The 10,338-nt window shown below is 38.4% G+C and overlaps 1 non-coding gene across 1 annotated transcript; it reads right to left on the reverse strand.

Annotated features, from left to right (window-relative positions):
* Window positions 1-7,444: 7,444 nt before the first annotated feature.
* LOC132021035 (small nucleolar RNA SNORA18) lies at window positions 7,445-7,575 on the reverse strand. The gene has a single exon (XR_009405214.1). It is a non-coding gene; the product is annotated as a small nucleolar RNA SNORA18 (small nucleolar RNA).
* Between the last annotated feature and the right edge of the window lie 2,763 nt (window positions 7,576-10,338).

A 10,338-nucleotide genomic window follows, 5' to 3' on the forward strand; every position in this document is an offset into this window, starting at 1 on the left:
AGAGCTTGAAGTCTGGAATTGTGATGCCACCCACTTTGGCTTTCTTTTTCAACATTCCTCTGGTTATTTGGGGTCTTTTCTGGTTCCATATAAGTTTTAGGATTATTTGTTCCATTTCTTTGAAAAAATTGATGGTATTTTGATAAGGATTACATTAAATGTCTAGATTGCTTTAGGTAGCATAAACATTTTCACGACATTTGTTCTTCCAATCCATAAGCATGGAACACTTTTCCATTTCTTTGTGTCTTCCTCAATTTCTTTCATGAGTACTTTATAGCTTTCTGAGTACAGATTCTTTGCCTCTTTGGTTAGGTCTATTCCTAGGTATCTTATGGTTTTGGGTGCAATTGTAAATGGGATTGACTCCTTAATTTCTCTTTCTTCTGTCTTGTTGGTGTATAGAAATGCAACTGACTTCTGTGCATTGATTTATATCCTGACCCTTTACTGAATTTATGTATGAGTTCTAGCAGTTTTGGAGTGGATTCTTTTGGGCTTTCCACATAAAGTATCATATCATCTGCAAAGAGTGAGAGTTTGATTTCTTTGCCAATTCGGATACCTTCTAGTACTATGTTGAATAGTAGTGGTGATAATGGACATCCCTGCCATGTTCCTGACCTTAGTGGAAAAGCTCTGTTTTTCCCCATTAAGAATGATATTCACTGTGGGTTATTCATAGATTGTTTTGATGAAATTGAGGTATGTACCCTCTACCCTACACTTTGAAGAGTTTTGTTCAAGAAAGGATGCTGTACTTTGTCAAAAGCTTTTTCAGCATCTATTGAGAGTATCATATGGTTCTTGTTCTCTCTTTAACTAATTGTATTAATTGTATTAGTTGTTTTGTTTCACATTGGTTGATTTGTGGATGTTGAACCAACCTTGCAGTCCAAGAATAAATCCCACTTGGTCATGGTGAATGATCCTTTTAATGTACTGTTGGATCCTACTGGCTAGTATTTTGGTGAGAATTTTCACATCTGTGTTCATCAAGGATATTGGTCTGTAATGTACTGGTTCAGGTTTTTTTTTTTTTTAAGATTTTTATTTATTTATTTGACAGATCAGAAGTAGTCAGAGAGGCAGGCAGAGAGAGAGAGAGAGAGGAGGAAGCAGGCTCCCCACTGAGCGGAGAGCCCGATGGGGGGCTCGATCTCAGGACCCTGAGACCATGACCTGAGCTGAAGGCAGAGGCTTTAATCCACTGAGCCACCCAGGCGCCCATGGTTCAGGTTTTCTATTTCTTCCTGGTTCGGTTTTGGTAATTTATATGTCTCTAGGAATGCATCCATTTCTTTCAGACTTTCAAATTTTTTGGCAAAGAGTTGCTCATAGTATGTTCTTATAATTGTTTGTATTTCTTTGGTGTTGGTTGTGATTTCTCCACGTTTACTCCTGATTTTATTAAGTTGGGTCCTTTCTCTTTTCTTTTTGATAAGTTTGTCAATCTTATTCATTCATTCAAAGAATCAGCTCCTAGTTTTGTCGCTTTGTTCTACTCTTTTGTTTTCTTTATTTGGTTTCTATTTCCTTGATTTCTGCTCCCATCTTTATGATTTCTCTTTTCCTGCTGGGTTTAGGCTTTCCTTGCTGTTCTTTCTCCAGCTCTTTTAGGTGTGGGGTTGGGTTGCATACTTGAGAACTGTCTTGTTTCTTGAGAAAGTCTTGTATTGCTATATACTTTTCTCTCAGGACTTCCTTTGCTGTGTCCCACAGATTTTGAACAGTTGTGTTTTCATTCTCATTTGTTTCCATGAATTTTTTTCATTTCATTTTTTTCATATTTTCTTGGTTGACCCATTCATTCTTTAGTGGGATGCTCTTACTCCTCCATGCATTTGAGTTCTTTCCAACTTTCCTCTTGTGATTGACTTCTAGCTTCAGAACATTGTGGTCTGAAAATATGTGGAGAATGATTCCAATCTTTTTGTACTGGTTGAGATCTGATTTGTGACCCAGGATGTGATCTATTCTGGAGAATGTTCCATGTGCAGTGGGGAAGAATGTGTATTCTGTTGCTTTGGGATGGAATGTTCTGAATATATCTGTGATGTCCATCTGGTCCAGTGTGTCATTTAAGGCCTTTATTTCCTTGTTGATCTTTTTCTTGGATGATCTGTCCATTTCAGTGAGGGGAGTGTTAAAGTCCCATACAATTATTGGATTATTGTCTATACGTTTCTTTGATTTTGAATTAATTGGTTTATATAGTTGGCTGCTCCTATGTTAGGGGCATAGATATTTAAAATTGTTGGATCTTCTTGTTGGACACACCCTTTGAGTATGATATAATGTCCTTCCTCAGCTCTTATTATAGTCTTTGGCTTAAAGTCTAATTGATCTGTTATAAGGATTGCCACCCCAGCTTTCTTTGGATGTCCATTAGCATGATATATTGTTTCCCACCCCCTCACTTTAAATCTGGATGTGTCTTTGGGTCTAAAATGGGGTTTCTTGTAGACAGCATATTGATGGTTTTTTTTTTTTTAATCCATTCCGGTAACCTGTGTCTTTTGATTGGGGCATTTAGTCCATTTGCATTCAGGGTAACTATTGAAAGATATGAATTTAGTGCCATTGTATTGCCTGTAGGGTGACTGTTACGGTATATTGTCTCTGTACCTTTCTGGTCTCCTACTTTAGTTTCTCTCTTTGCTTAGAGGATCCCTTTCAATATTTCCTGTAGGGCTTGTTTGGTGTTTGCAAATTCTTTCAGTTTTTATTTGTCCTGAAAGCTTTTAATCTCTCCTTCTATTTTCAATGATAGCCTAGATGGATATAGTATTCTTGGCTGCATTTAGTGCTCTGAATATATCATGGCAGTTCTTTGTGGCCTGCCAGGTCTCTGTGGATAAGTCTAATATTTTTACCATTGTATATTATAGACATCTTGTCCCGAGCTGCTTTCAGGACTTTCTCTTTGTCACCAAGCCTTGTAAGTTTTACTATTTGATGATGGGGTGTGGACCATTTTTATTGATTTTTGAGGGGGTTCTCTGTGCCTCCTGGATTTTGTTGCTTGTTTCCTTTGCCATATTAGGGAAATTCTTTATTATAATTTGCTCCAATATACCTTCTGCCCATCTCTTTCTTTCTTCTTCTGGAATCCCTATTATTCTAATATTGTTTCATCTTATGGTATCACTTATCTCTCGAATTCTCCCCTCGTCGTCCAGTGTTTGTTTGTCTCTCTTTTGCTCACTTCTTTTGCTCTCTTTTGCTCATCTCCCATGCCTTTTTTGAGCCCAGCTAGCACCATGAGAATTGTCATTCTGACCTCTAGATCTGACATATTAACAATGTCTGTATTGATGCGGTCCCTAGCAGTTTGTACTGCCTCTTGTTTTTTTTTTTTTTTTTTTTTTTGGTGAGTTTTTATGCCTTGTCATTTTATCCAGATAAGAATATAGGAAGAGAGCATAAAATACTAAAAGGGTGGCAAAGACCCCAGAAATGTGTGCTTCCAAATTGAGGGAGAAGAAATGGATAAGAAGAAAAAAAAAGTATGTATATATTAGACTGGTGAATAGAACAGAGCCACCCACTTGATTTTGGGTGTATTTTGGTCTACCTCTCTCTCTCTCTCTCTTTTTAAAAAATATTTTTATTATTTTTTTTCAACAGAGAGATAAAGAGCACAAGTAGGCAGAGTGGCAGGCAGAGGGGAAAGGGGGAAGAAGGCTCTCTGCTGATCAGGGAGCCTGATGTGGGGCTCAATCCCAGGATCTCGGATCATGACCCTAGCTGAAGGCAGCCGCGTAACCAACTGAGCCACACCCAAATGCCCCTGTAATTTGGTCTCTTAGAAGAAACTATCTCCCAAAATTTTAAAGAAAGAAAAAATTTAAAAATACATAAATATGTATCTATGTATCTATATATATCTATGTATCTATATATAGATATATCTATGTATCTATATACATAGATATATATCTATGTATCTTTAAATAGATATCTATGTATCTATATCTATAGATATGTATATATCTATGTATATATATCTATATATATATATATATACATACACACACAAATAAGGATAAACTTGATAAAGGGATGGAATATGACTGTAAGGATGAAAATTTAAAAAAAAATTCTAAAAAAGCAATTGATAAATTGGTTGGAAAAAGAAAGAAAACAAAAAGTGGAGAGAATGTGCTCCGGCTGGAGACTAGAACAAAACCCTGTGCTAGATTTAGGGCATATTGTGATCTATTAGAAGAAATTGTATCCCAAAATTTTTTAGAAAAAAAAAAACAAAAAACAAACCCTAAATGTATACAACAAATAAGATTAAATACAATGAAGGATAAAACATGACTATAATAATGGAGGTTTAAAAAGATTTTTTTTAAAAGAAAGTTATTGTTAAGATAAACTAGTTAAAAAACATTAAAAAAGGAAGGAAGAAAGTTAAAAAAATAGACCAAGAAAATTAAAATAAAAAAATTAATTTAACTTTGCAAGACTAAAGGATCCTGGGGAGAAAGTCATGAATTCCATTCATTGCTTTCCCCTAGCACTGAAATTCTGCTGTTCTTGATTGGTAAGCTTAGTCTTGGCTGGATGTTCTTGCTGATCTTCCGGGGCAGGAGCCTGTTGCAGTGATTCTCAAATGCCTTTGCTGGAGGCAGAATTTCACCAACCTAGCTAGGGGCTGTGCTAATTAATCTGGTCTGGTTCGCTCTTGGAGCTTTTGTACCCTGAACGCTTTCTGTAGAGCTCTGGAGGACAGGATTGAAAATGACGGCCTCCCAATCTCTGGCCTGGTGGATCCAAGAGCTCAGGGCCCCATTCCTTGGTGTGCCCTCAGAGAAAAGGGGTCAATCACTCCTGTCTCCCTGGTCTCCGGCTGTGCTCTGAGCTCACCTGGCCTGTGACCAAGCATTTTTGTCTCTGGCACAGAGCCTCATTTGGAATCTCCAATCACAGTAGATTTCTTTAGCATGCTTCTCTGGAGGAGAGAGCTGAGTCTCCCTGGATCTGCCATTTTGGGGTCCTTGCTCGAAGAGCGGTGGCCTGCCTGTGCTGTGGATCATGGTTTAAGGTAACCCTGAGCTGAGAACTGACTCCTCGGCTCTGTCTCTGCAGCTGGCTTCCCCACTTCAATGCCTGGGAGCTCTGCCACACTCAGACATCCCCAGTCTTTCTATGACTCTGCGGGACCTGGGACCACACTGTCCCCACAAGGGCACTACCCCTGCTTATTTTCTGGAGTGACAGCCCTCCAAGGAGCAGACTTCTGAAAGTTCTGATTTTGTGCTCCGTTGCTCCACTGCCTGTCAGGAGCCAGCCCCTCCCGCTATGATCTATCTTCCCATCGCTTTGGATTCACTTCTCCGCACATCCTACCTTTCAGAAAGTGGTTGGTTTTCTGCTCCTAGAATTGCTGCTTTTCTTCTTTTTGATATCCTGTTGGGTATGTAGGTGTTTGAAATGGTTTGATAACTACCTAGCTGAACTTCTGCGACTTGATGTCATCTCAGTCTGCTACTCCTCCACCATCTTACCTCCAACCTGTACCAAGTATTTCTTTGGAGGTGACTTACCTAATCCTCACAACAATACTTTGAGAAAGGTATTTTTATTATCACTCCTATTTTACAGGTAGGAAAATTAAGGTTTAGAGTCATTAATTTTTCCAACATTACATTCAGCAGAGCAAGAATTCAAACTTAGGAAGTCTGATTCCACAATGCAAGCTCTCATCTGATTCCCTCCACATGTGAAAAAGACCTGGGAATTGGGGTTAGAGATATGCTTGAGAACGTTCTCCAAGTACAGCAGCTGGAGAAAGAGCCAGTTCATATTTAGGGTACATTCATGCAACAATAGGGTCCAGTATGTATGCTATGTTCTATGCTATTCAGATTCTATCCATAGTGGGGTGTTCAAGTTTGGATGATACATTTTAACAGGTACTAACAACTGAATATGACTATGATAATGACAGGGGTTGAAAATTATCTCAAGAGAGAAACAGCTGAAAATGTTTCAGTTTGATGAAGGTGTGCAAGGGGTCAGAGAGATAGATGTCTTTGGGAAAGACTGCTGTCCAGCAGGTTGACCATACCTTGATATAATCATTATGGATCTTCACTCTATTCCTAGACTTGAATGTTCAAGGGTTTTATTGTAGCAATTAATCAATATTCAGAGTTGATTATATACTTGGCAACTGACTCATACTAACCAGACCTCTAAGAGACTGATACATATGCTGGAACATAAACACCAAACAGATTTCATACATGTATTAGCTGATTAGAGCACCTTTTTGTTTTTAGAGGGTGTTAAAATATTCTTCTGTCAGAATGTGTATAATGTTGTTATAAGGTAAATTACTACCTTGCAAGTAGGATAAAATTGCAAGCCCTTGATATTTTCTGACTTAGGGTAATGGTCAAAAATTGACATCTTGTGGGGCACCTGGGTGGCTCAGTGGGTTAAAGCCTCTGCCTTTGGCTCAGGTCAGGATCCCAGGGTCCTGGGTTTGAGCCCCGCATCGGGCTCTCTGCTTGACAGGGAGCCTGCTTCCTCCTCTCTCTCTGTCTCCCTCTCTGCCTACTTGTGCTCTCTGTCAAATCAATAAATAAAATCTTAAAAAAATTGATGTCTTGTTATTTTATTAACCGAACTTATTCATAGGAATAATATTCTGTATGTGCTTTTTAACATCTGTATCTTGTCTGCAAATTATTTTTATTTTTTATTTGTTTTGGGTCATTTTTAATTGGATGGTAGATCACTATTGCTTTTTCTTTTTCTACAATGTAAACCATTTTTCAAAATTATGTGTAACATTAGGAAAAATTATTTTAAGTCAATACATTTTTTTTAAAGATTTTATTTATTTATTTGACAGAGAGAAATCACAAGTAGATGGAGAGGCAGGCAGAGAGAGAGAGAGAGGGAAGCAGGCTCCCTGCTGAGCAGAGAGCCTGATGCGGGACTCAATCCCAGGACCCTGAAATCATGACCTGAGCCGAAGGCAGCGGCTTAACCCACTGAGCCACCCAGGCGCCCAAGTCAATACATTTTTATATAAGGAATTTTATATGTTGTGTTTCCTTCCATTGCCCATCAAGTTCACAGCAGTTCCCCTAAAGCTTGACTCAGGTTTTATCTTCCTTATGGGTCTTTTGAAAAGAACCTATGCTTAATTCATAGTTGTGTTGTGTTCAGTCAATAATTATTTTAGTTGGGCTTCTTTTATTTCCACTTGACTATGGACATACTGATGACATACTTCAAACATTTTCCCACCTGGAATCCTTGAGATCTAATCTCTTCAAGTGATTTACTTTAGGGCCACTTTTAGGGTCAAATCATAGTCCCTCCCCATTTATCATTCCCAAGTATAGTACAGACTGTGGGATATGCCAATAGCTTAAGTCAAAATATTTAATCATTCGGCCTTTCATAGTTTTTTTAACTGTGTCTTATAGTTCTTTCCCACAGACCTAAAAATTAATTCTGTTAGGAAAGTAAAACCACCTCATTACTCAATGAGGCATTTTCAGTGACGTGGGTCTACAGGAAAGCCTTATGGGGATAGACCTCGGTTACCTATTGGGTTGTTTCTTATTGATTGATATAATATAATATATAGTATATAAAATATAATATGATATAAAATATAAAATATGATAAAATATAAATGTATGTATATATAAAATATTAATCTATGTTTAAATATTCATATAAAGTGAGATTGATATGTATATGTCATAAAAATGAGTTAAAATTTTTATATATCAGTTACAGTATTGTCTGTCATAGTTCACTTGCTTTTTTACTTTCTATTTTATTTTATTTTAACTCTGGTATAGTTAACGTACAGTATTTATATTAGTTTTAGTAGTAAATATAGTGATTTAAAAACAGTATACATTAGTCGGTGCTTATAATAAGGGTACTCTTTAAGTTCCATCACCTATTTCACCCATCGTCCCTACCCATCTCTCCTCTGGTAACCATTAGTTAGTTATCTGTAACTTTTTGTTTGTTTGTTTTTTTAAGATTTTATTTATCCACTTGCAGAGAGAGAGAAAGTACAAGAGGGAGAGCACAAGCAGGGGGAGTGTCAGGCAGAGGGAGAGGGAGAAGCAGTCTCCCTACTGAGCAAGGAGCCCAATGTGGGGCTTGATCCTAGGACCTTGGGTTTATGACCTGAGGCAGACATTTAACTGGCTGAGCCACCCAGGTACCCCATTGCCTGTAGTTAAGTGACTTTCTTTATATGTCTTCTGCCATACCCATAATGTATCTGAGTTTTATGTTTTACCAAAACAACTTTCTTCGGGGGCAGGAGTCAAGATGGCAGAGAAGTAGCAGGCTGAGACGACATCAAGTAGCAGGAGATCAGCTAGATAGCTTATCAAACCATTGTGAACACCTACAAATCTAACAGAAGATTGAAGAGAAGAAGAGCAGCAATTCTAGAAACAGAAAATTGACCACTTTCTGAAAGGTAGGACCAGTGGAGAAGTGAATCCAAAGCGACGGGAAGATAGACCGTTGGGGGAGGGGCTGGCTCCCGGCAAGCGGCTGAACAACAGAGCACAAAATCAGGACTTTAAGAAGTCTGCTCCACTGAGGGACATCGCTCCAGAGGCTAAACCAGAAGGATCGGGGGTGTCTGAGTGTCGCAGAGCTCACAGGTATAAGAACAGAGAAGCCAGCCACAGAGACAGAGCTGAGGAGTGAGTTCTTAACTTGGGGTTACCTTAAATTGTGGTCTGTGGCACAGGCCACTTCTCTGTGAGTGGGGTCTGCACAAGATCTGGGGAGACACCCCCTGGAAGAGCTCAGGGATCTGCGGGGTTCGGAGACTCCAGGCGGGGCTGTGTGCCAGAGACAGAGATGCTTGTTCACAGAGTGGGTGAGCTCGGAGCCCAGCTGGAGTCCAGGGAGACAGGAGTGATTGAGCACTATTCTCTGCGGGCGCACTGAGGAGTGGGGACCCGAGCTCTCGGCTTCTCTGGGCTGGAGATTGGGAGGCCACCATTTTCATTCCCGTCCTCTGGAACTCTACAGAAAGCGTTCAGGGAACAAAAGCTCCCGAAAGCAAGCCTGAGCGGATTACTAAGCCTGGACCCTGGTAAGGGCGGTGCAATTCCACCTCAGGCAAAGACACTTGAGAATCAGTACAACAGGCCCCTCCCCCAGAAGATCAATAAGAAATCCAGACAAGACCAAGTTCACTTACCAAGGAGAACAGTGGAATTCCAGAGGAGGAGAAAGCAAAGCAGGGAATTCATGGCTTTCTCCCCATGATTCTTTAGTCTTGCAGTTAATTAATTTTTTTAATTTAATTTTTTTTCTGATGCTTAATTTTTTTTAACTTTTACCCATTCCTCTTTTAACGTTTTAAAATTAGTTTATCTTAACAATACCTATCATAAAAAAAAAATCTTTTTTGAACCTTCATTCTTATAGTCATATTTTATTCTTCATTGTATCTAACTTTATTTTTTGTATACACATAGGGCTTTTTCTTCTAAAAAATTTGGGGTACAACTTCTAATAGATCAAAATATACCCTAAATCTAGCTCCAGGCTTGTTCTAGTCTCCAGCCGGAGCAAATTTTCTCCACTTTCTTTTTCTTTATTCTCCCAACCAATTTATCAACTCCTTTTTTAAAAAAATTAAAAAAAATTTTTTCATCTTTATAGGCATAGTCCATCCCTTCATTGTGTTTACCCTTATATATGTTTTTCATTCTTTAAAATTTTGGGAAGTAGTTTCTTCTAAGAGACCAAAATACTCCCCAAATTAAGTGGGTGACCCTGTTCTAGTCACCAGTCTAATATATATATATTTTCTTTTTTATATTTTTTCTTTATTTGTTTTCTTTAAAAAATTTTTTTTTCTCTGAACTTCTTTTTATCCCCTTTCTCCCCACCATGATTTGGGGTCTTTTCTGATTTGGTTAAAGCACATTTTCCTGGGGTCTTTGCCACCCTCTTAGTATTTTATTTGCTTCTTCATATATTCTTATCTGGACAAAATGACAAGGTAGAAAAACTCACCACAAAAAAAAAAAAAAAAAAAAAAGAACAAGAGGCAGTACTAAAGGCTAGGGACCTAATCAATATGGACATTGGTAATACGTCAGATCTAGAGTTCAGAATGATAATTCTCAAGGTTCTAGCTGGGCTCGAAAAAGGCATAGAAGATATTAGAGAAACCCTCTCTGGAGAGATTAAAGCCCTATCTGGAGAAATAAAAAAACTAAACTCTAACCAAATTGAAATAAAAAAAGCTATTAATGAGGTGCAGTAAGTGGTGGAAGCTCTTAGTGGTAGGATAAATGAGGCAGAAGA

Source organism: Mustela nigripes, chromosome 6, assembly GCF_022355385.1.
Source record: "Mustela nigripes isolate SB6536 chromosome 6, MUSNIG.SB6536, whole genome shotgun sequence".
NCBI lineage: Eukaryota > Metazoa > Chordata > Mammalia > Carnivora > Mustelidae > Mustela > Mustela nigripes.